The sequence below is a fragment of the Pavona decussata genome, unplaced genomic scaffold (genome assembly GCF_977016875.1).
Source record: "Pavona decussata unplaced genomic scaffold, jaPavDecu1.1 SCAFFOLD_609, whole genome shotgun sequence".
NCBI lineage: Eukaryota > Metazoa > Cnidaria > Anthozoa > Scleractinia > Agariciidae > Pavona > Pavona decussata.
This window is the reverse complement of record NW_028145863.1, coordinates 1-24792: the sequence shown is the minus strand read 5'-3', so window position 1 is coordinate 24792 and position 24792 is coordinate 1. Positions and strand designations below refer to the sequence as shown.

Sequence of the window (24792 nt, the reverse complement as noted above, 5' to 3'; positions counted from 1 at the left end):
ATTTTACAGTATATCAACACCACAGGAGCTCGAGTATGTGTAAAGGAACTGTATGTGTCAAAGTATGACCCGCTCTCCATATCATACACTGTCCTGTCAGGTAAGAGTGCAAAAACTTTTTTTGTTTTGTTTTACGTACAATTAATCAATTATTTCACGAAAGAAGGCAAAAAAATTGTTCAATGAATAAATCAATGGAAATGAGCAATGTACAAATATACAGATTAATAAAGAAGTAAAACCTAAACATTGGATTTACAACCAAATTGGGCTAACCAATGTAAAAAGGTATATTTAATTACTCTTGTTTAAGGACAGTATGGAGTGGCGGAAGGAGGGGTGGGGAGGAGTTCTGTTAGGGTGTTCTCTGATTTTTTCAAGGCTATCCGTAGATTTTTCTTTATTAGAACTATTTTGGTTTAATTTGGTAACTATTTGTTTCCATCAGCACGATATATATTGTAATAAAGGCCGAGACAACAACTTTTAACCAACAATGCCATCTGTGGTTTTAATGTCTGCCGGAAACCTATCAAAAAGCAGCAAAGTATTTAAGTAGATGACATTCTGCACGTTGAAAATTCAGGATTTGTAATTTGCAGAGGTTTTTTTATATGCAAAGTTGAGTTTTGAGCACCATTCAAGATGACGCACATTTTTGCCACCACTTCGGATGCCGTTATAGTCCCTGCATTTGCACTTCCCGGACGCACATCCTAGCAGTGCCATAACCCGATAATTCAACCCTTTCCTTGCAGAGTAGGTCATAAGCTGTACATCAACCGAGTAGGACGAGTTTGTTTGTTTGTGTAAAACTTTAGAATCATCTTATTTCAAATTATAAATGGCTAGCTAAGGTATCTAATAAGTAACACGGCTGAATGGTAGGTAGCAGAAAAATTTCTTAAGGAGAAACTACCACTGAATATATTTTTTTTTATGTCTTCTGTTAAACAGACATATGCCGACCAGGCTGGAGTTACTTTGGTGGTTACTGCTACTTTACGAGCCGTGCATGCGCCTCATGGCTGACCGCTGAATCAAACTGTTCAACAATGTACTCTGATCTAGTGACCGTTCACAATCAAGAGGAAAATGTCTACATCCAGCATCGCAATAACGGCGGACGAAGTTGGATCGGTTTGAATGACAGAAGTGTTGAAGGATCGTTTGTGTGGACCAACAAAGAAGTGAGCAGCTTTAGGTTCTGGGCGCCGAGACAACCAAACAACTGGAGGAATGAAGACTGTGTGCATACTTTGGGTGCAAAACATGATTATACTTGGAATGATGTGTCATGCGATAATTGCAACAACTTTACTTGTTTTAGAGGTACAGGGAGAACGACTTTATTAGGCATTTCTTCTGAGTAGCATCGTGGAGATATATTTGATAGCGCTCTTTAAAACTATAGCATGGCGAGCCGCATGCCTTAGCAACCGATTTTGCCATCCAAATTTTTCCTCGATCACTACAGGAGGCCTATTGTTTACGGGAGTGCTGTTGACACTTTAAAACCACATTTTCGGTGCGATACGAGCCCCAGTGCGTTGTAAAAAGTTTACAGCAATCAACATTCACTCACTGCGTGCAGTCGAATATTTCCGGTTCAGTCAAAAACCCGGAGGAAAATAAATTTATCGTCGATGTGCAGCGAGTATTAAACACGGCAAAGCAAAGGCGACACACCCGATTGCTCGTCCTTATCAGGCGACTCACCCGAGATAAGAACGGCCGAGTTCAAAATCTTTCTGTGAAGAAATTTCTAATATTATTATCGGCGTTAGCTCACGAGGCAAAGGCGACGCACCCGATTGCTTATTGTTCTCAGGCGACACACCCGAGAGAACAACTGTGACCTAACTATGTCTTTTACCTTTACACAATAAAACCGTAAATATTTAGCCGGTATTTTTGGACACTTTTGTCGCACTCAGCGTGGTGAACATTGATTGCCAGTATCTATCATCTATTTTGTTCTTACCGCCTGAAATACTAACAGTAACACGGTACTGCAACAATATCATCATAAAAGGCATTTTAAAAATATATTTTGTATTGACTCTGATTCTAAGAGTTCCTACACACGTGGAAAATGGAAGCTGGTGATCGACGCCGTTACACTTTTTCCCAAATCACGAATTCGCGAGTGCTGATCAAATATATAACGTAAACATAAAAATCGCACTTACCTTTGCGGACCACTGGAGGATGACGATTGACTTTATATTTCATTCAATTATTGGGAAATGATGTAGAAAATTAGCTTGCCGAAAAATAAACTCTAAATTTGCATCGTAGAGACCATGGGCGAACAAATCATTCATGTTATGGTTCGTCGATTTAGGACCATTTAGCGCGCCAATTAGATTGGCGGGAAAACGAAAACCTTTAGCAAAACTTGTCATTTTTCCGTTTCCGACAGTCGATGTGTAGTCAGACTTCTGGACAGATCGGAGGAGTTTTCGTTTCCAGTTAACTGTGCGTTTCCACCGAAGCCAAGCTTTCTAGTCACAAAGACTTCATTGCTTTGCGGCAAGCTCGATCCAGACATTACACGCGACTGAAAAAGATTCCTTACTATACTGTTGATAGATTGCTGCTTTCGAACAGGAATTCGATCATAGCAACCGTCACTCAACCTAATTAGTTTTAACACCTCTACGCGGCTCCTCATGTAGTTAAAATCAAAACATCCACCTGGGAACTAATTATTGCCTCAGGTGAGCATTTCTCAGAGTATTAACGCTTCGCGTTAAAGTTTAGAAAGAGAAATCAGCCATTTATCTGCGAATAATTGACGTTGTGGGACATATCAGCTGTCATTTAAACTTTAAACGTCGTTGAGTATATAGCGTAGCCCCGCCGATCACTTCATACGAACAGCATACAACCCACAATACCTTTATTCGCTCTGACAAAGGGCTAACAGTAGACGTCAGTATCAAATTACTTTATCAACTCTGTTCACAAAACCGACCATTTTTCTACACTTCCGACCGACCACAATTCTTTGTAAACCAACTCCTTTATTCAGTGAACTCTAGTCTACCATTCCAAATATTTACCTGTGAATTGCTAGAGCAAAAAGTCCATAAAGTTTTGTTTCGTTTGCAATACGTAAAAAAAAAAAACTTATAAGCCCTGAAAGTAGGCTCTAGCAGATTCTATCCCCCCCCCTCCCCCCCGCTGTCCCCATGTTTGCATGGAGGTTAACGTTGTTGTCTTTTTGTTGTAATCTTCCAGACCTAGACGAATGTACTACAAACTCCTTTGATTGTGACCCCAATGCTGCTTGTCAAAACACAGAGGGCTCGTACACATGTGGTTGTAAATCCGGTTATACAGGAAATGGCAAGATTTGCAATGGTAATAAATTGATGATGATAACACAGAAAAAAAGTTGTAAAATTAAATTTTCGTTCGCATCCACATGTTTTCATCGAGAAGATAAGAGCTACGAAGGTAAAATAACGAGGACGAGACTGAAAAAAAATTGATAACTGAGTTATGATGGAGAGCTAGAGGATGATGATATAAACAAAACGATGTGCAGTGAAAGCACATTATTGCAATATTGTAGTCGTACACGTAGACTAACGTTGTTCCAGATCATTCCCGGCTGCAAGTAACAGGGACAACTAAATATTCTGAGTTTTCTTTTATATGTCACCAATCCAATTGAGTGGGTGTTTTAAGTTGTTGCCTAACGGCCAAATCAAGAACAAAACAGGGCGAGAAAACAAAACAAAACAAAACAACGAGGCTTTTAGAGACTTTCCCATATAAAAGTGAAAGGACTTGTCTGATGTAGCCTACGACAGTTTTCATATGCAACGTTTGCTCTCATCACACTTTCGCAGATATAGATGAATGTGTCACCAGCTGCGATGTTAATGCTTCGTGCAGTAATACCGACGGATCGTACACATGTGTATGTAAATCTGGATATTCAGGCGATGGAAAGATTTGTACTGGTAAGCTACTTTAATTTTCGCTTCACTCATTTTGGGTATTTAATTTCATTATATAATTGAACCTGCGTTCATGGGTGTAAAACTAGTGTGACGAATATGTACTTAAACAGGAGCCTCTTAAATTAAAGCAAATCAAAGTACCCTCGCTGCATAGTACACGAGAAATTGAAGACAAGATGGATTGTATATCAGGTTTGCATGCCTATTTTGTTTCTTTCTTTCTTTCTTTCTTTCTTTCTTTCTTTCTTTCTTTCTTTCTTTCTTTCTTTCTTTATTTATTTATTTATTTAAAAGAGTGCAGCTTACAAAAAATTCAACAGGAATTAATGACAGTCATTGAGTCTTTCTCTCAATACATTTTCGTAGATATAGACGAGTGTTCTACCAACACTCACAACTGTACTGATGTCAACGCTGTGTGCAACAACACTGACGGATATTACACGTGTGCATGTAATTCTTGATATTTGGGCAAAACATGTACTGATAAGCTACGTCAACTGTGTACTATACTAACGAAGTAGTATTGTTTACATTTCCATAACCAAAGCTTTCTTAATCTCTCGCTAAACGAAAACATAAAGACAAAAGGGCCTTTAAGCCAGCTCATAAACACTAGGCTTAGTGTAGAACCTTGGTGTCGGTTAAAAACTGGTCTGGGAGCAAATTTCAGAAACATAAAATTGAATTATTTATTAATTACTTTATTTATTGCTTAGCCACATATACTGTTACTCACGTGTTTAGTCAAAAGTAAGATGACTAACCTATAACAACCTTAACGGGTTAAGCAAGAGGCACTGGTTATGCGTCAGTAATGAGTGTGTTGATACACTAAATCATTCTCATTCACAGATATTGATGAGTGTTCCAGCGGCATCCACGACTGCCACAATTTTTCTTCATGTACGAACACTCTGGGATCTTACAGCTGCTTATGTAACCATCCCTATGTAGGAAGCGGGAAAAACTGCACGCATCCTGTTCCAGGTGAGTTAAAATTAATTGATATATTTAATTTTTTAAAGACATGAAAAAAGGAAAAGTCAGCAAACAAACACACACACTTAAATGTGGAGAGGAGGCGCGGGTTTACTCGTTTTTGTCATGTATTGGGATCCTCCTGTATAGGCAGAGACACTTTGTTTTAGTATATGCTAAAGTAGTTGTAGCGTTGTTGGCGCGCTCTGGTTGGCTACTGAAACTCGGGATAGCACCTCTAAGCAACTCGCAAAGCTCGCATCCCTGTTTGTTATCGTAACAAACGATTTTTTTTTTAATAAACGGATAAGCTGTTCCCGCTAACACGAAGAAGCCGTCGAAATTCAGTTTGGCAACTTTCACAGTTAAAGCTTTATCTTTTCAACCCCAAATTAATCGATGAAAACGGTGAAAAAAAAAAAAAGTTGGTCACAAATGCAAATTTTATGAAAAGTGTAACCGTTGGCAGGAATAAACGATTAAAAAACATCACCATTTTCGTACTGTTTTAGCCTACTGATATAGTAAAGCAGCTATTCACCCCAGTGTCAGTGTACAGTGGTAAAAGTCCTCCATTAGTATATACCACACAAGTGAAAAGTGTCATTCGCGCGCGCTGATTGGCTAGCTCGGAGGTGATTAGCCAAGTATTATTCACCTCCAAGCAGCCGAAGAGAAACAAGATGGCTTCCCGTTTCCCCTTTCGGCATTTAAAAGGATTTTATTTTGAGACGGCTTTTACAAAATATACAAAAATGGTAACAAAGTTTAGTTTGACGGCATTTTATGGTAAGTTATTTAATCTTTCCAACCTCAAATTCTAAGGCAAAAAATGAAAATACAATACCTTGTTTACGAAAACTGCCGAGCACTATAATTACAATGCAAACCGCAATGAAACATCTAATGTTTTGCATCATGGTTTCAACTAAACAACGAGACGAATTTCACACAACAATTGAAGAAATAACACCTTAGCAGCTAAACAAGTGCTTTTAAAAGTTTCATTTGTTCGCAAGAAAGTGAGACGGAACTTTCTACAATAAGAAGTCGCTTACTCCCGGGCTTACCGCGCGGCGCGCGAGATTTTAAAATTTCCAACCATTGTCGGTATACCGTCAAAAAGGAAGGAATTTTTTGGTCCGCTAGTTATTCAGCTTGTGTGGTATATCTTAGAACAACTATTCACCTTGATGTTGGTTAAAGTGATGGATATTTACTAAGCCGCGTAGCGGCGAGGTAAATATCCATTCCTTTTCACCTCCACTTTGGTGAATAACTGTTAACTATAGCCACCTACCTTTCGGTGAAAAAAATGCGGTTCAATAAAGCACGAAGGCGCTCTGGGACTGTGTTATAAACGCAACTAGAACATGTTGATTTTAAGCTTTCGTCTGTATAAACAGTCCATAAAGAAAGGATGATACAGGTTAAAATAATGATCGTAATAACGATAAAGAAAAAAAAACCGTTAAGAGAAAACCTTAATAGCCAGTGTTTTTTTTTTTTTTAAGTTTGTCCATATATATTTTAACGGGAAGAAGCAAATTATGGTTAAACTTAATGGCAAAGTAACTGTTTCTCAAAGAAATTCGTCGGTCAGGTAGTAAATGCTTTGAAGAATTAAAGAAGTGCAGGCAATGTACCAAACATGTAAAATATACCAAAGTATTGGCTCAACCCTTAAATCTCAATCATAAGGGCCCACGCAGGTTGAGTCTACTATATATGTGATCGTTTGTATTTCCAAAATGTTATGAATTGTTTCTGTAACGAAACATTCAAATCAACTTTGCAATAATCCCACGAATGTTTACACTAATATAAGTTAAATTAAAATCATATTAAATTTGCTCCGGCCATTGCGTTTTTTTTTTTTAATCTTTTGGCTCAAAACGGAGAACATTGGTGTGTAGAATGATGTGATGCTATCCATTACTGTAAGCACTGAAAAACAATCAACAAGCAAACAAATAAACAAACACGCACAGAAAAAAAAAGAAAAAATAACCTTTACTTACTTGATATTAGCTACATCGTATAACACAATGGCCTCCAGTTAGGCAAAGTGTAGTTTAAAATATCTCAATTAGACATTCTAAACCTTTAATAAACGTTAACCCATAGCACGGTTATGCAAGTGTGCGATTTTTAGGTGTGTGTATCTTTGAGGAAGGGGGCTATCTAGGTTCGTCCTCAAAAGACAAAATACACATCTGTTCTTCGTATTTTTATCTTTCAATCAGACGTAACGCCACCTGCGTCTGCATGATAGACCTAGCGTCTTTCATGTGTCGTCATATGTCATGCGTCTTTCATGCGTCTGTATATAATTGAAATCTGCCATTGAAAGGTCTTTCATACAGGAACGCTGCAAAACAACCCACTTGGTAGGGCGCATGAGAAGTAAACTTATTCTTCTCCGCTCGTTTTCATGATTTATTCCCGTTCCGTACAAGTAAACCTGCCATCCACTTGCTTAAATGCTATTTCGTTCAGATGTTTTGAGGGAAAGTGAACGATCAATGATTTGTAATTCTTTGGTATGCATTGGAAGGTCTTTTCAGTCTTCCACGTTTACTTTCATCTTCCGTTTGTGTTTCTCTGAACGAAAAACAACCCACTGCCCACTATATCTCCACCATACCAAATAGCACAAAGTAATCAAGAAAAAAGAATAGAGAAATTTGGCGAACGTTGTTAGTCACATAAAGTCCATCAAGAATTCATTTTACTCGTTCTACTTCCCTCTCAAAAATGTAGGAATAAATATATGGAATATTCAAATTGCGTAAGCCGTTAAAAGGAAACGGCCAGCACACTATTTGGATGCGAATGGGCAAGATAAAAGCTCTTGTTATCAAAAGACTGAAGATTTGCCAAACCGGACAGATTTTAGTGATATAAAATCCGTCAGTGGTATAACACAAGATCACATTACGATTTCGGTGCATAGATGTCAGCCATCGAAAATTCATCTGACAAAAATTTATTGCCCATCTCCGTCACATTCTATAGTTCTTTAAAACAAGGGGTGTTTGATTTTACTAATTTGTATACATCATATCTGTGGAGTGCTCCGAGCTAAGTCAAAATATCTTGATACACCAACTATTGGCCCCCACACCGTTTTCATTTGAATCTCAAGGGATTGGATGCATACTCTTCGTGCAGTATATTTCTTCGGTTTTTATAAACTGCAATCGGATTAGGCCATGCATCAACCATTTTTATTTGGTAGGTTATATCTCGATGCCTTTCGGTTCTAGGTTGGTATTTTAAGAATTTAGCCAAGTTCGGCAATCTCCTTTGTGTTCTTGCGGTCTGAATTCCCTTCTTGGACTCTTTTATACTTCCAATGAATTCCCGGCACTTTTGGATTTTTGGGTTCTAATTTTAAATGCAAAGAAAAAATTAATCTCAACGGGTATCCTTCTGAGGAAAAACAGATGTGTTAATTGAACATTGAAGCTGGAGGGAGGTCTGTTATCCCTGGAAGACTAGCGCGTTGTATTTCCGCCGTCCTATTTGGCTGGAATTTAGCGAAGCAAAAATATGGTTTGTAATAATCTAAAATTGCAAATAATAAAAACACTTTGCTGTGTGTCATTTACATTATTTCCTACAAAAACGGGTGAGAGCCCTTTTCTAACAAAATTCAAGTACTTACATCAATTTGCTAATTGTATTTTGGATACATCCTCTAATTTTCAACAAAGGTCTACATAATTGACACTAACGGATACTATTCTGCGAAAAGAACATGAAATATAGAGATAGCACCCAAGAAGTATTAGTTGTTGTTGCTTGTCACTAAAAATTTAATTTCCTTTCTGCTTTGTTTATGTTCAGTGTTTACAACAATATTTCTGAAGTCCTACAGATGTGAAGAGAGATGGCGCGCTTATGTTCTCGAGTTACTAGGTCCATATCATTATCAATATTGTAACCAGTGACGTGATTGCGTCATACGTGTACATTGCTTAACTTAACTGCATGTGCACGTGGTTATTGCTCTCGGTAAGTTCAATGTTTTCGATGCCTCTTAACTTCAATGATATTACCTGTTGAAAGTGCATGTCCTATGCCAAATTCGATCTAAAGATAAGATTGCGTAAATTCCTTTCTCTAAAGCCTGGTTTTCACTAGCGACGCAAGCACAAGCGCAAGCGTAAGAATACTTATTTCACCATGAAAGCGGCCTCGACGCAAGCATAAGCACAAGCGCAAGCACAAACAAAAGGATCATTCATTTTTTTTGCTTGTGCTTGCGTCGCGTTCTTTTTCACTTGACATAAAGCTCTTATGCTTGTGCTTGCGCCTGTGTTTGCGTCGCTTAATTGAGACATGCGTTAGAGTTCGCCAACGTATAATCAAACCTACGGATATACTGGAACGTGAGAGGTTGAAAGACGTTGGCTAGGTTGAATTGTAAGGATATTTTCCCCTCACTCACAAGCTCTTGTTATTTCTCTATAATTTCTGTTCGGACTTTTTACACTACTATGGCAACTTATCACGCCAATTGAACACTAAATTACTATCAATATTGCGACTTAATTTTAATGCTCGGGCTGATAAGAGAGGAAAAGGGGATGACATTCCTTCCCGTGACATTTCTTTTTTCAACATTTCACTTGGGACGACAATTCGTCGGCACAGGCCGTTTTTCAGCAAATGTTCGCCTATTTTCATAACAGCAATTTGGGTGAAAAACGGCCCGGGTTCGTTGTCAAGATCGAAAAATTACGCCCACTGCCGGAACCAATCAGATTGCCTGATGTACAGAAGTCCTCCCGCTCGCGCACTGAGAAATAGAAAATAATAAAAAAGCTTATTATCAGTGTTTAAAAGGAAAAGAGACAAACGCCTGTCCTTCACATTTGCAAAACCAATGAGGATCTTACCAGTGTCAACCTCCATATGTTTATAATATGAATAAATGGAAGAGAGTAAATATGACCTTTTTGCACCTGCCATCCAAAAAGCGGCGACATTTCTGGGATATGTTAGCAATTAACCGTGACTTGTGCGTGAGAAGCCTCTATTACCATTAGATGCACAGATTACACTGTATAACACTTTGATTAGTCCCCTTTTTGACTATGCTGATGTTATCTGGGGTGACAAAGATAACTCTACACTTATGGGCGATTTGCAGATTCTGCAAAATAAGGTAGCAAAAGTTATCCTTGATTTGCCTGGCTATGCTTCATCCACCGATGCACTCAAGTCACTTGGCTGGCCAACCTTGTCCCAACGTCGCCTTGTAAACAGATACATGATCACTTTTAAGTATATTCATGGACTAGTAGCTTATAATTTTAATATTCTTAAGAACAGCGACATCCATTCCTATAATACCCGGAGAAAGAATGATTTCCGTCTTCCACGAGTACGAACAAACTACGGAAAGAAGACACTCCTTTACCAGGGTATTAAGGAATGGAACCTTTTAGAACAGTCTTTCAAAGACATAAATTCTTTTTTAATTTTTAAGCAACGTATCAAAGAGCGTGTCTTTAGCTAGTTTTTAATTTTTATTTCTAATTTTTTCTTCTTATCAGGGTGTCTTTGTATTTTCTACTTTTAAATAATTGTGATTTTTAAAAAATTTGTAAGTTTTTAAGAGCGGTTGTCTGAGTAACTTTCGAGAATCCGGCGACAGAAGCAAAATTTCGAATTTTTTTTTATTTGCCCCAAAAGACCCTTTTGGTGAACTATTTTCAAAAATAATATTCAAAAGTTCCAGCGAATTTTTATTTTGGCAAAAATTGGGAAAGTTCGAAATCGGCCAAAACGTGGCCGATGGCCCGATTGAAATTATGCAAATTAGTACATTTTTAAAACTCTCGTTCAAGACAAGGCAGCGTTTTCTCGAGTTGACACTTTCACAATCGTTTTTACATCTCTTGTGCTTGCTTCCAAACTATATTTTATCTCCAGTTGAACATTCTTTCATTTAAAGTTGCCCACGTAAAGAATACAATGTTTGCTATTCCTTAGATAGAGTGATTTTTGCCATATTTCAGATGACCATATCATCAAGGGTATACAAATATACTGGTAATGAAATAACTATTTTGAACGGGCAATTGTTCTTATTTATCATGTTAAAATATTTAGTTTGGCCCGTGAAAAGCGAGCGCGCTAGGTCGAGATGTGTGGAATGCACTTTGACACAATTCGCCATTTCAGTACTTCATGTTCCTCCTGTTACTTTGCACTTATCAATACACTTCACGGAAGCTTTTAGATAAAAGCCAAGGTCTCTGTGCTCATTTCATGCTTTTATACACGTAAATAACTAGCTTCAAACTTGAGTGCACCCCATATTAGCTTTAGGTTATCAAATGATTTCTTTTAGGTGAAATTTTCTAGTTTATATTGAGCCGTTCAAGCGAGATGAAAGAGCCGTTCCCAGGGAAATAACTTGAAATCAGTGAAAATGATACCCTGTCTCTCATATCATGCTACACTTTCAAACTACCGTTATTTTTAAGCTAGAAAGTGTAAATGCTCTCTTTTTACGTGACCTAAAACAGAATTTGCCTAAAATATTACGAATAAAGTCCACCGCAAGAAAACACTGAAAAAATCGCGCACCGCCGTAAATGTAAACATCAGCCGTTTCTCAACTTGCCACATGAATGAAACGCGTCCGTTATTTGACGTCTGATACATTTATGACCAAAAAGTAGAAACAAAAAATCTTCTCTATGCCCATCTGTATAAATACACTTGCCAACCAAGCTTTTGTTTTTCTGTGTGTTTGTCGAAAATACTGAAGAATATTTCAACATTGTTACTGACTACCGTGACTCATTCAATCACAACCGGATAACACGACTGGAAACTAGATATTAAGAAATGCTCTTACTTGTCTGCAATCGTTACTCAGATTATACCTGGCGATATCACATCCCCGAGGCAAGGCTGAAAATTGTCTCAAAATCCGCATATTAGAGATTCAAAGTTTTGAACAACGCGAATGACTTTCATTGCGTGACAAGTGAAATGTGATCCACAAGTGCGCGAAAAGCACAGGAATAAACAATGTCAAGATTCGCCCTGGCCTTGTGATGACAGTGCGAATATATTTTTTGAAATTACAAGAAGAAATTGAGGCAAGTCAAGGTCTGCAAGGTATATTTAATGGACTGAAACTGCAATAATCATGTAATTTTCCTCTTCTGAGATTCACTCTGTAATGCCTGTGCCGGATTCTCATCAATAACATTACAGGAAAAGTAAAACCGAAATTAATTTAAATCAAGTCAACAAATTAAGACCTTTTGAAGACCTTTGAAACCTCAATGCAGTATTTCAATACTATCCTCAAACAAAAAGCTAATATATTTAGGAGAGTAAAGTTTGTCTTTCGCCATGGATCAACGCGCAAAAGTTGTGGATCAAGCTCAAAAGGTGCGCAAGATTTGCAATGTGTTATACGGTTAATCAATGCAATAAGGACGTTCACCATGAATGGAACAAAAAAAAAATATCTTTTTAGGTTAACTTGTTAAACCTAGCTTTAATGTCTGTTTGAGATGAGTCACTGATGGTGACAAAATGTTAACTGGAAATACACAACATTATTCTACATTATTGCTGACGGAAGGGCTGATCAAATTTTAAGATAAGAGTTTATTTTCTAGCGCGCGCACTAGTGTCAAAGGATGAGGGGCACGACTGGTATTTCTCAGATTTTCGTGTTCGGTCTAAAAGACGGTGTTATCTCTTACGGGCCGTCACTGTGTAAGTCTGACGTTGTCATTGTTAAATCCTTCTAGCGTCCTCCAGTCAGTATCCACCACACGAACAGCCTTTGATCTGACAAGCTAGGCCAGTGAGAGTACCTTTCGAACCTGTGTGCCATAGTCCAGTGATTATTCAATTTATAGTGGTTATTATATCGCATGGTTGAAGGTATAACTTAATTCCGAGTTCCACTTGGATTGGGTTAACCTACAGTACATGCATTGACAATGACAACGATTCTTTGCAGTTCATTCCTCGGTCCGGCCTTCGTCGTTAAAGGTTTCTGATTTTTTCATTTCACACAAAGGCCTTACTTCTCTCGGTGGTGAGAGCATATAAAGACAAATGGAAAGTCTCAGTCGTAAATCATAATTCCTGGAATAAAGTCAAGTAATGCATGGCAGTGGATTTCTGTTTAAAAAAATAAGGAAAGTCAGAAAAGGAAATAAAATGTTCTTTCATGCTCTCAGTTTCACTCAAATGAAAACACTTTAACTGCCCTAGCAACAATACTATTTCGTCCAGAATTTCTTTATACAGTAGGCCCGATCTTTTGTGCCTTTATAGGTGCGAGCTAACGTCCTTTTTGCATTGATTAAGCGTAACACTTTACAAATCTTGCGCAATTTTTGAGCCGCACGGAGAGGTGCCATGGTGAAAGAAAACTTCACTCTCCTAAATAGATTAGCTCTTTGTTTCAGGATTAAGTATTGAAATACCGCATTGAGGTTTCGAAAGCTCTTGATTTGTTTACTTGCATTGTAGTTAATTTCGGCTTCATTTTGAAGAAAATTAAGGTTGTTGTTGTTGTTGATGATGATGAGAATTCGGTACAATCCCCGGAGGAGGCAAGAGGGGGGAGGGGGAACATGATTGCCGTTTCAATCCAGCAATCAAATATACCTTGACTTGCCTCAATTTTTTCTTGTAATTTCAAAAATTATTTTCGCACTGCACAAGGGCGAATCTTGACATTGTTTATTCCTGTGCTTTTCGCGCGCTTGTGTATCACATTTCACTTGTCACGCAATGAAAGTTATTCGCGTTGTTCAAAACTTTGAATCTCTAATATGCGGATTTTGAGACATTTTTCAGCCTTGCCTCGGGGATGTGATATCACCGGATATAAGGTGAGTAACGATTGCAGACAAGTAAGAGCATTTCTTTATATCTACTTTTCGGTCGTGTTATCAGGTTGTGATTGAATGAGTCAAGTAGTCAGTAACAATATTGCACTATTCTTCAAGCCTGATTGGCGAGTGCATTTATACAGATGGGCATAGTGAAGATTTTTTGTTTCTACTTTCTGATCATAAATGTATACAACAGGTAAAACAACGGACGCGTTTCATCCATGTAGCAAGTCGAGAAACGGCTGATGTTTACATTTACGGCGGTGCGCGATTTTTTCAGTGTTTTTTTGCGGTTGGCTTTATTCGTAATATTTTAGGCAAATTCTGTTTTAGGTCACGTAAAAAGGGAGCATTTACACTTTCTAGCTTAATAATAACGGTAGTTTGAAAGTGTAGCATGATATGAGAGACAGCGTATTATTTTCACTGATTTCAAGTTATTTCCCTGGGAACGGCTCAATATATACTCGAAAATTTCACCTAAAAGGAATCATTTGATAACCTAAAGCTAATATGGGGTGCACTCAAGTTTGAAGCTAGTTATTTACGTGTATAAAAGCATGAAATGAGCACAGAGACCTTGGCTTTTATCTAAAAGCTTCCGTGAAGTGTATTGATAAGTGCAAAGTAACAGGAGGAACATGAAGTACTGAAATGGCGAATTGTGTCAAAGTGCATTCCACACATCTCGACCTAGCGCGCTCGCTTTTCACGGGCCAAACTAAATATTTTAACATGATAAATAAGAACAATTGCCCGTTCAAAATAGTTATTTCATTACCAGTATATTTGTATACCCTTGATGATATGGTCATCTGAAATATGGCAAAAATCACTCTATCTAAGGAATAGCAGACATTGTATTCTTTACGTGGGCAAGGATGTTGAGGCAACCTCCTACCAAAGCGCGCGAAACCTAATGTGATCACATGACACGCGAGGCGCTTTGCAAACGGAGTTGAATGAAAAATCGAAAGCGAAGAAAATCGGACACAGTCGGACATCTAAAATTCAAGAAATGTTTAAATGTACGAATTATAACCTTTCTGACACTAGCATTCAAGTGCTTTTGAAGTTCCAGCTCATCGAGAAGCGTAATAGTTGTGCACATTTGAGCAAATGTTCTGCTGTTTGGTGCCGAGCGAACGAAGAGATCAGGGCAAGGACGGCTTTTTTCATGCTGAACTGAATTCCTCGGGGACGATTTAAAATACGTCAGGCAAGTCCAGGTGTACGAGGTACAACCTCACTGAGACAAGCATTCAGTGCAAGTTTTTAAACTTCAAGCTTATTTGAGAAGCGTAAGAGCTGTGCACATTAGTGCAAAATGTTTTGCTGACTGGTGCTGAGCGACGGAAACGAACATTATGGCCGCCGCTCGTACGGATTTCATAGATGAACCTTCTGAGGTCCTCGTAAGTTAGTAAAAACATAAAGGCAGGCATGAAGCTCTTTCTGAGAAATTTCTTTGATTGGCTTTAAACTCTTACTGCCAGGATTTGCAAGCCATCCTGAAATGTTTGAAGGTAACCGGTTGTTATTGTTGTTGTTATGTGATCTAAAAAATCGTAAAATCTTGCAATTTTGAAGATTTTGAGGAAACTTCAGAGATACGTACCATTAAATAGTGTCATACCGAACTTTGTGGCTTTTATTGTTGTTATATTGAGATGGCATTGTTTGGTATTTCTTTCTTTTCCTTTTTTTTTCTACATTTTTCCGAAGAAACGTTTGCTTCCCGCCGAAAAAAAAAATGAACTTAGCGACACCTGGGGCTTTCGTTTTCCATATAAGGTCAAACTACGGTATATGAGCTGATAACCGAGATTTAGTGAACCAATCAGAACGCTGGAAATTCAATATCCGAGAATTTAATAAAGATTATTATTATTATTATTATTATTATTATTATTATTATTATTATTATTATTATTATCGCGTACGATCCGGGGCGGGGCAGAAGACTCCTCAAATTTTCGTATCAGAATCATCCAACAAAAGTTGACGTCACATCCGGTCAAATTGGCGCCCAGCAGCCTGTCTCGGCGAAGGCGAATTATGGCGTTCGGGTCAGGCATGATTTCTTCGGATTTTTGAGCCATCAGTATCAGGAATTGTGAACTGTGGATATGAAAGATGTTGTAAAGATATTGCTTCGACTTCATGAGCAAGGGTTTTCCAAAGAAGTGATTTTTTTCTATTGTTTTGACGGAAAATACGAGACAGCTAAGCGTCGTGTCATGGCGAAAATTTCACACTCTCAAAACGAGTGGCGTTCAGACTTTTGGCTCTTGTGGCTTCTGATCGTTCGAAAGCTGAAATTTTAATAGCCTATCCCGTGTGTAACATAATGGAGGAGACATCGTCAGTCATCGTTTGCAGTGTTAACATCGGGAACCTAATTATCACTCGACGTGAAGTGTTGGAAGCCTGTATCATTGAAGCTGTTCCAATTGTCTTCGTTGTAAGGGACTCGTAATCTTCGAGGTGAGTAAATGTAGTTATCTTCATTTCCAGTTCTTTTCTGCCGACGTGGGTACCTTTACATGTGGGCTTTAGAGTAATAAGTCGGTTTTGTGCTTCGTAGTTCTTTAATAAAGACGCAAGTGACGTTTAATTAATAAATAGTTCATATCATGTTGTCCTGCAAGTGCAGGCTTGAGGAGGGGCTTGAGTCAGAAAAATTAATGTATCTGCGTGGCCTGGTTCATATTGCTAGTGTGAGACAGTTGTTAAAGTTATTGATGTCAAGCCATCTTAAACAATAAATTAAATAGCATTATTGCGAATGACATTATTTCTCAAGTATTGAAAGAAACAACCCCTTCACTTCATCTGCACTCTCACCACTTGGGTGCTCATGGCTTAAGGCTTTTTATACATTTGTACTATACTGATTATGCACATGTGACATCAAACTGTGGTAAGAACAAACAGTATGCCACAAGCCACAAGCTAGCCACAGACAAGTGGCATGACCGATGTTCTTACCTTGTTTTGATGTCATCTTTGGGTTATCAAAGGACACATGGAAGGCCAAATGGACTTTGAAAACTCTTTATGGCTGACAATGTCATTTGTACATCATATAATTATTTACCAGTTATTTCAGTTATGTTAGTTGGTGCTAAATATTTAAGGGTGGGGAATTGTCTTTTTCTCTGTGTCCAAGGTTGGGAAAGAGAACATAAAGTAAAAAAGATATTGCAAATTTCTGGAGGTTATCTAGCAGCAGAAATTGACACATACATTAAGTTCTAATAACATTGTCTCCTTTGAACCAATGAAATTCAAAGTTCATTTTGACAAGGAATTTTGAGTTCTGTTCAGTTCAATGAAAAATCAAAAGTTCAATAACCACACAATCGGTTCCAAAACCACACATCAGTTCATTGACAGTAGACCTCAATATTGTTTGAATAACTATAGGTGAAAGGTTTTTTTTTATTCCATTGGGGCAGATAAGAGGAGAGGGGAGGGGAGAGGGTTTTACGGTAGTGTGGTCCATACAATTCAATGAAAAAACAAAAATTCAATAACCACACAATCAATTCAAAAACCCACATTCGTTCAGTGACAGTAGGCAATTGTAAGAATAACTATATAGGTGAAATGTTTTCTATTTCAATGGGACAGGTAGGAGGAGAGGGGAGGGGAGAGGGTTCTACGGGAGCGTGGTCCATATTTGAGAGTAGGCAAAAAGTACAAGTGACACTAACAAGTATCTATGTATTACAAATAATGTTAACAGGCTCACACTTAAAAATCTATTGCCCACTTATCCATCACCCATTGTTTGTCTTTGTAATTATATTTGGCAACAGCTGCCCAATAATGTAGCTTTCTCTTGTACATAGTTCTACTTCCTTCTTGTTAATGATGCAGATTAGTGGCCCGTTGGTAAATTTGTAAAAATCTAGAAGTCCTATGGTTCATTGAAAATTAAAAAGTCAAATAACCATAGCAACAGTTCAAAAAACACACATCAGTTCAGTGACAGTAGACCTTAAATGTAAGAAAAACTATAGGCGATGTGTTTTCAACTTTCTCTCCCTCATGCTTGTCAAGGATGCAAATGAGAGGCCTGCTTGTAAATTTCATATTAATTCAATTCAAAGAAGGGTTAAAAATTCAGAAAGGGGGATTATATAAATGTGTATATATTTATTAACCACCTGGCCCCAGTTGTTCAAAGAGTGGATAACTTTATCTACTGGAGAAGTCACTATCCAGCAGAGTAAATGTCCTCCAATCAATGCTTTTGGCAAGTTTTCCACACAATCCCATTCTTAAATTTGACATATGCTTCTACTCTATTCACAAATTATAGGACTAGCATGAAAATCTTACACACATTTTATCTGCTGGATAGCAAACTATCCAGTGGATAAAATTATCCGCCCTTTGAACAACTGGGACCTTGGTGATCGCAGACCTCCAAATTAAGAAAATTTACTGGTGTGGGTGTTTTTATTTCAATGGGTCTTGCAGGGGGAAGGGAAGGGAAGTGGACAAATATGTTTTCATTATATTAATAGGTTTAAACATTATATTACCATGGTTTAGAATTTTCCTTACCTAAATGAAATTTTTAGGGATTTAATGTTTTTAATTTTTCATTTAAATTCTTTTATTTTTAGAGATTTAAACAAAAACTCAAAAGGAAAGAGACCCGCAAATCCCCCCAGACATGGCAAGAAAGGAAACAGACAGCGAAAGGAAGAAAGCAACAAGACCGGAAGTTAAACTATTTTAACACACCCCATTCTTATCCTTTGTACCTCGCTCTTCCTGTCCCCCTCCCCTCACACACACACACACACCCCCACACAAACACCAAAAAAATGGGGTGTGTTAAAATACTGTAACATTCAGCCTGTTTTTTAGTAATTATAATATTATAGTCTAAAATGTACTGTTTTTGCTCGTTACGTTGTTGAAATAAAATAACCCTTAAAAGAAATTTGCAACAAAAAAAATTAAAAAAAAAAACCAAGACCGGAAGAAACTGCGATGACATGCAGTTAGCAGAAGACAAGGAGGAGCTTGCATAAAGGGAAACAGGGATTGTGGCACTTGCGAGAAGAGTCAAGAGACAAGAAGAGTCAGTTAAAAAGTAAACCGAAAAAATTAAAAAAGAAAAACAGTAATGGAGGCAAAGCAGGTGGCTGCCCAGCTAAGGCTTATGGCAGGTCAGCTTGACTGACCAGATTTTGGATCATACGAATATGTCAATGTAATCAAATACGATGCTGTACACCAATCACCGCAATGTGAAAATTATTGTCAGCAGACATTTATTAGACTTTCACACATAGTAAATTATAATAAATCATATACACTGTAGCTAAGTGGCCATTGCAGTTACTCCCGGTCTTGTCGCATTCTTCCTTTCCATGTCTGTTTCCTTTCTTGCCGTCTCAGGGGGGATTTGCCGGTCTCTTTCCTTTTGAGTTTTTGTTTAAATCTCTAAAAATAAAATAATTAAAACGAAAAATTAAAAACATTAAATCCCTAAAAATTTTATCTAGGTGAGGAAAATTCTAAACCATGGTAATATAACAAATAAACCCTATTAATATAATGCAAACATATTTGTCCACTTCCTTCCCTTTCCCTACCTCCAAGACCCATTGAACTAAAAACACCCACACCAGTAAATTTTCTTAATTTTGAGGTCTGCTATCACTCAGGGCCAAGTTGTTCAAAGGCTGGATAACTTTATCCAGTGGATAAGTCACTATCCGTCAGTTTCAATCTGTGCAAAGATTTCAGTATTTCCTCTTGTACAAGCGAATATGCACACTCTAACTACAGTTAAGTTTGGGAGTGTACGAAAACTTTGGACAACGTTTAACGTGAAGTATATTTAAGACCCTGAATAGTGCCTTATCCAGCGGATAAAGTTATCCGAAAGCAACTGGGGCCAGGTGGTTAATAAATATATATACATTTATATAATCCCCTTTTTGGGGGGAGGGGTGGCAAGTTTGTTGTTTTGGTGTGGTGATTGAATTTTTAAGCCTTGTTTGAATTGAACTAATATGAAATTTACAAACAAGCCTCTCATTTGTATCCTTGAAAAGCATGAGGGAGAGAAAGTTGAAAACACATCGCCTATAGTTTTTCTTACATTTAAGGTCTACTGTCACTGAACTGATGTGTGTTTTTGAACTGTTCCTATAGTTATTTGACTTTTTAATTTTCAACGAACCATAGGACTTCTAGATTTTTACAAATTTACCAACGGGCCACTAATCTGCATCATTAACAAGAAGGAAGTAGAACTATGTACAAGAGAAAGCTACATTATTGGGCAGCTGTTGCCAAATATAATTACAAAGACAAACAATGGGTGATGGATAAGTGGGCAATAGATTTTTAAGTGTGAGCCTGTTACCATTATTTGTAATACATAGATACTTGTTAGTGTCACTTGTACTTTTTGCCTACTCTCAAATATGGACCACGCTCCCGTAGAACCCTCTCCCCTCCCCTCTCCTCTTATCTGCCCCAATGGAATAAAAAAAACCTTTCACCTATAGTTATTCAAACAATATTGAGGTCTACTGTCAATGAACTGATGTGTGGTTTTGGAACCGATTGTGTGGTTATTGAACTTTTGATTTTTCATTGAACTGAACAGAACTCAAAATTCCTTGTCAAAATGAACTTTGAATTTCATTGGTTCAAAGGAGACAATGTTATTAGAACTTAATGTATGTGTCAATTTCTGCTGCTAGATAACCTCCAGAAATTTGCAATATCTTTTTTACTTTATGTTCTCTTTCCCAACCTTGGACACAGAGAAAAAGACAATTCCCCACCCTTAAATATTTAGCACCAACTAACATAACTGAAATAACTGGTAAATAATTATATGATGTACAAATGACATTGTCAGCCATAAAGAGTTTTCAAAGTCCATTTGGCCTTCCATGTGTCCTTTGATAACCCAAAGATGACATCAAAACAAGGTAAGAACATCGGTCATGCCACTTGTCTGTGGCTAGCTTGTGGCTTGTGGCATACTGTTTGTTCTTACCACAGGTTTGATGTCACATGTGCATAATCAGTATAGTACAAATGTATAAAAAGCCTTAAGCCATGAGCACCCAAGTGGTGAGAGTGCAGATGAAGTGAAGGGGTTGTTTCTTTCAATACTTGAGAAATAATGTCATTCGCAATAATGCTATTTAATTTATTGTTTAAGATGGCTTGACATCAATAACTTTAACAACTGTCTCACACTAGCAATATGAACCAGGCCACGCAGATACATTAATTTTTCTGACTCAAGCCCCTCCTCAAGCCTGCACTTGCAGGACAACATGATATGAACTATTTTATTAATTAAACGTCACTTGCGTCTTTATTAACGAACTACGAAGCACAAAACCGACTTATTACTCTAAAGCCCACATGTAAAGGTACCCACGTCGGCAGAAAAGAACTGGAAATGAAGATAACTACATTTACTCACCTCGAAGATTACGAGTCCCTTACAACGAAGACAATTGGAACAGCTTCAATGATACAGGCTTCCAACACTTCACGTCGAGTGATAATTAGGTTCCCGATGTTAACACTGCAAACGATGACTGACGATGTCTCCTCCATTATGTTGCACACGGGATAGGCTATTAAAATTTCAGCTTTCGAACGATCAGAAGCCACAAGAGCCAAAAGTCTGAAACGCCACTCGTTTTGAGAGTGTGAAATTTTCGCCATGACACGACGCTTAGCTGTCTCGTATTTTCCGTCAAAACAATAGAAAAAAATCACTTCTTTGGAAAACCCTTGCTCATGAAGTCGAAGCAATATCTTTACAACATCTTTCATATCCACAGTTCACAATTCCTGATACTGATGGCTCAAAAATCCGAAGAAATCATGCCTGACCCGGACGCATAATTCGACTTCGCCGAGACAGGCTGCTGGCGCCAATTGACCGGATGTGACGTCAACTTTTGTTGGATGATTCAGATACAAAAAAGTGCCAGGCGCAATGGAGTGTTCTCCCTCGCCCCTGCGTACGATACAATGTATTACTATTTGAAAATCCAGGATTGAAAACTTACTTTGTCTTGCTAAATTCAGCGAACTTCAGTGAATTTTTTTTTTAATCCCCAAGATTTATTTCTTATTTTATGTTATTTATTGTTTATAATGTTAATTTTCAGTTTGTATGCTCTCAAGTGTACGTGCGTGCGCATATGCGTGTATGGCAAGCTACGCCCCTGTTTTCCCTAGTAGCGCAATGCATTACCCAGCTGGAATGGTCTGGCTGAAATTATTTTAAATTATGATTATACTAATTATGATAATTTTAATGCTTAGAAATATTATCCACTGGTAATAAGGATCTGGGATGATACAGCGAATTGAAACTTGCTTTAGTCTGATTTGCGATGAATATCTATGTGTTATTTTTATAACTGTTTCTCTTCAGAATGCCAGAACTATAACAGTCTGAACAGTGCTGACAGAAAGATAACTTATACCACTTATCACCGTTATTGTGACGGCGGAATGACTCATGGATGGTATCGGTTTGAGGGAGCTGCAGGAAGGCGAATGGCTTCTTCATGCCCACCCACTTGGAGGTGTAGCACTCACGCAACAGGATGGTTAACAGGAGGGCACCCTAATGTTGCTGATGGTCAAGTTAGCAGAACGGTGTGTTTTCATTGGTCTAGTGGATGCTGCGACTGGTCAACTACCATCCAAGTGAGGAACTGCGGTTCTTTCTACGTGTATTACCTCACTGGCACACCTACCTGCCAGCTCCGCTTCTGTGGTAGTGACTAGAGAAGACTGAGACTGTTCTATTTTCAGCAAACCATACAGTTTACATATATGGGTTATTGTTTAAGAACAGAGTTTTTTTTTCCTATCCTGGGACTGATCAGTACAATAACATTTTCCAATTTAATTATTTTGCTTTCGGAAAATTATTCGAGTCTGAAATACTTTAATGCTTAAATTCGAGTTTAGTTGTGTTCAAGAGTAGGAAAATAGGTTACTTTGACTATAATACTCCCACTTCCAAGATTAAGCCGAGAGCCAAGAAAATCTAATACTGGAATTTGCATTGAAAATAATTTGCTTGCGCTATAGGTATATTTGCACTTTTAACGCCAGTTTTTAAGTGAAAACTACTATAAGACCAGCTAAGGCAACCTACTGAATAGTTTTTTGTTTTCGGTGCCTTGAGCTGAGGCTAACAAAGCGCTTACACTTTCAGCTGCAAAAAAATATCATGGTATAACAATCGACCACAGCCCACGTGGAATAGTCGCAGTGTTGTCTCTCAGAGTTTGTAGTTTTAATATTTTGATGAACTAGGAAAAATACCATTGCTTTTAGTAGTTTTTTCAGATAAAATGTATCTCATCAGGTTCACATATTACTGATGCTAGTACGTGTTCCCGGATGTAGAGGCAATTAAATCATTTGGAAGAAAAGTACAACATCTTTCGGCCGTTACAACAGCCATCGGCCAGTTATGAAATAAGTAAATAAAAAAATAATTTGAGATAAATATATAACATAAATATTTTACCTATAACTTGTTTACTGCTATCAAGACCTTTAGCAAAATTCATCAATGTGAAACACCAAACCCGAAATTTAAATGTGGAGCCTGGACATGATTGATTCTTTTTATCTTGTTGAGGTAGAAACAAAAAAATGTTAATAAATTAAAATGTAAGGGATAACTATATATCTCTAACTTTTGGGACCATTCTCAAAGAACCAATGAGTAGATTGGAAACGTTACACAGTTAGGATTGTCGCAATGAAAAAAATAAAGCAACGTGTTGTTAAACGTAATTTTGCTGTCATAGTTATTAAGAGGGGGATGAATAGAGGTATGTAAATCCGCCGATCAGCTAAAATTAATGGCTGAATCCGTCGATCCGCTCAAAAAATCAACTAAATCCGAATCCGCAAATTGTTTGCCGCGTTGGATGATACGCGAGATACAAAGCGACTTCAGTTGTTGGAGTTGCCTTGCGGATATTGTGTTTTAGCGTTGAGGATGACTATCAACGAAATATTTATGTAACCAACGTCTGTATCGAAACAAAACCTTGCAGATACGAGAAAAACAAGTTACATAAATCACGACTCAAAATAAAACAAAAATCTGGGCAACAGAAATCTACTTGCCAAACCTAAAACAAAAACAATGGGAAATGACAGAACCATTTAATTGATGTTTTCCAGTTCAAGCAAGTTGCCAGGATTGGAAGAATCACCACCTATGCATGCTTTCTTCGTGAACCGCAGAATTACAAACACTAGTGTTTAGGGCAAAATATCAGGAAAATCATGTCAGACATGTCTGACTCAATTCAGCAGCGGAACGTTGTTTCTCTTATTTATTTTCTGTTGGTTCTTTTGTTTTGTTTTGTTTCTTTCTTTTTTGCTCGCTTTCGGATGATTTCATCTTTAGTTATAAGGAATAAACAACCACGAAATTTAATATTTTAGGACATGGTGGACAGAGCAACCATCCGCTAGCTATTTAACATTTGGGTGCATGACAAACATCTTATGTTGGTCTGAAATCGTAACGATTTGGTGGGTGGGGGGAGAGGGGGATTTGAGATAGTGCTGGTGTCATGTAACGGCTCATACTTTCTCACCATGCCCACACACATTGGTAATACGACAGATGTAAATGGAACGTCCTAACCGGGAGGACGGGACTACCTTAACTTTTTTCAAATGAAAATCAAATATCGCTTCTCCTGGAAATTTTCCACTGGTAAGAGCCATATGTATATATATATATATATATATATATATAATATATATATATATATATAATTTAGGCCGTTGATCACCGGTGAAGCCAATAGAGTGCTCTACAAGAAAGGAGCGGTTATAGAAGTAGCTGGACTACTCAATTTGAGCACATATGGATCATA

The 24792-nt window shown here is 37.8% G+C and overlaps 1 long non-coding RNA gene and 1 pseudogene across 2 annotated transcripts in view; one reads left to right on the top strand and one right to left on the bottom strand.

Annotated features, from left to right (window-relative positions):
* The window catches only part of LOC146449175 (uncharacterized), a 34252-nt pseudogene extending 10563 nt beyond the window's left edge, over positions 1 to 23689 (top strand). The window contains exons 12-18 of the transcript XR_014860718.1: positions 10 to 100; positions 958 to 1332; positions 3247 to 3369; positions 3864 to 3977; positions 4344 to 4472; positions 4833 to 4967; positions 22305 to 23689. The product of XR_014860718.1 is annotated as an uncharacterized LOC146449175 (transcript). The remainder of the gene's footprint in view (positions 1 to 9; positions 101 to 957; positions 1333 to 3246; positions 3370 to 3863; positions 3978 to 4343; positions 4473 to 4832; positions 4968 to 22304) is intronic.
* On the bottom strand, positions 19127 to 21764 carry LOC146449176 (uncharacterized). Its single transcript, XR_014860719.1, has 2 exons — positions 21336 to 21764; positions 19127 to 19321 (listed from the first exon to the last, which is right to left on the bottom strand). It is a non-coding gene; the product is annotated as an uncharacterized LOC146449176 (long non-coding RNA).
* Positions 23690 to 24792: the final 1103 nt, after the last annotated feature.